At 64.3% G+C, this 1,846-nt stretch overlaps 1 protein-coding gene across 2 annotated transcripts in view; it reads right to left on the reverse strand.

The window, feature by feature from the left end:
- TBXA2R (thromboxane A2 receptor) overlaps window positions 1-1,846 on the reverse strand; it is a 34,132-nt gene that overhangs the window by 10,173 nt on the left and 22,113 nt on the right. Inside the window, exons 2-3 of one of the 2 annotated variants that reach the window (XM_019550604.1) lie at window positions 1,415-1,418; window positions 98-102 (exon numbers count right to left, since the gene is read on the reverse strand). The exons of the other annotated variant lie outside the window; for it this stretch is intronic. The gene's annotated coding sequence lies outside the window, so the exon portion shown is untranslated. The remainder of the gene's footprint in view (window positions 1-97; window positions 103-1,414; window positions 1,419-1,846) is intronic. 2 annotated transcript variants of the gene reach the window in all.

The raw sequence follows: 1,846 nt of genomic DNA on the forward strand, positions 1-1,846 counted from the left end.
ACATCTGCATTTTGCCCACCCCTGTCCTAGTCAGAGAGGCCAAACTCCTGGACAACACCTCTGCAGGCAGCTTCACAGGCAAAGGGGGCAGGGAGACCTCTGCTCTGCAGCCCTGACTTCCCAGGTCCTTGGTGCAATTCAGAGGCTGCATTGATTCAGGCATCGCATCAGGCTTCGGCATAACCCCACACATCGCACAGCTTCCACACCTCTTCCCGCCCCACCCGTCTGCCAGGGCACAGCAGGGCTGCACGGGGCTCTAGGAAAGGACCCGCAAGGATGGTGCAGTGTTCAACATCTCCAGGGCAAGCCTCCGCGGGCAGAGCGGCACTGCCCACCTTGGACCAGCACGCCCTGCCTCAGCATGTGGAGGCACTGCCCCACTGCCCCCAGTACTGCCAGCTCTCACAGTCCGCCCAGAGACAAACAGCGGAGGGAAAAAGCTGCCAGTTCAGACTGGGGCTCTCTGCCCTGGTACACGCTGTTCTGCCAGCCAAGAGGGGCTCCTGCGTCAGTGCCCAGAGGCAACACGGGGCTCTTGCGACACTGGCTGGAGCGGGTGGAGAGACGCTCTTCAGACCACGTGCGGCTGCATCCTCCTTGTGATCCAGAAGCATCTGCTTCCATTTACTCCAGGCCGAGGGATAAATAAATCATGCTGGGTGGTGATAAACAGTCCTTCCCGTAAGCGCAGTGGGGCCAATGAAGCAAGGGGCTGCGTGCGCCAACTGGGAGCAGTGCCCCTGGCAGGAAGGGGCTGCGAGCGAGTCTGTCACCTGCCCTGCCGCAGGCTGCAGCCTGGCCTGGAAGGGTGTTGAACCCCCGGGAGCCGCATGACAGGCAGAGGGGGCAACAGCTGCTCAGGACCACCTGGACCCAGGCCAGGCACGGGGAGCAGAGAAACCAGGAGCAGGACAGCTCCAGAGGGCTGCACGTCCCCGCCTCTCGACTACCCGGAGCTGCACTTCCAGCCCTCCGACAGCCGCTCCACCGGCAAGCAGGGCTCTCGGCTGCTTGGGAACCGCTACGCTGATGAAGCAGTGCACGGGCCCTGCACTTCTGGGTGTGCCCACAGCGTGCGCCCAGCTCTCTCGCGTGCCCCAGCTCACCCCCCAGCTAGGACGGCGGTGGTGGGATGTTTCTCAGCGCACCGCCCGGGGCTGCTCTGAGCTCCGGCTGGGGACCCCCAGGGCAGCTTCACCACCCCGGTCCTGGTTGGTGTGAGCAGGAGCAGGGCGTGCTCTACTGTGGGGCTTGGAGCCAACAGGCCTTGCACGGGGCTGGGATCTGCCCAGTGAGACAGCTACAAAACCCGGGCCAGGAGCAGAGCCTCCCCCGCCGGGCCTGAGCATTTGGCCTCCACGTCACTTGGCCGTCGCATCCAGAAGGCTCAAGCCACCTCAGCTGTTGGCACGTGGCTGTGGAGTGACGCTAAGTCTAGCGGTCAGGACAGACACAAGTCAGTCACGTTCCCCAGCCTACCGCAAAGCCATGCTCTTCATTAAGCAAGCCACATAATTGCTCTGTCCCTCATCCCTGGCTGAACTGCAACACCAGGTCCCAGGGGGCTGTGGGCGGACGTGCACCAAGCATCGAGTGCCTCCCTGGCTTGTCCCCTTACTGCTGCCGTGCCCCACGCTCTGGATCCAGCCCTGCTGCAGCCCCACTTGCCTCCCAGCTCTTCGGGTCCGACCCTGTTCCCCCCGCCCCGGCTCCAGTCTGGCCCCGCTCCTTCCCCACTCTCCTGCCGCTTCGGGTCCAAGCCCGTCCCCCCGTCACCCGCTTCGGTCTGGCCCCACTCCTTCCCCGCTCCTGTGCCGCTTCAAGTCCAACCCTGTTCCCCCCC

Source organism: Crocodylus porosus, unplaced genomic scaffold (assembly GCF_001723895.1).
Source record: "Crocodylus porosus isolate Cpor-Errol unplaced genomic scaffold, CroPor_comp1, whole genome shotgun sequence".
Classification (NCBI taxonomy): domain Eukaryota; kingdom Metazoa; phylum Chordata; order Crocodylia; family Crocodylidae; genus Crocodylus; species Crocodylus porosus.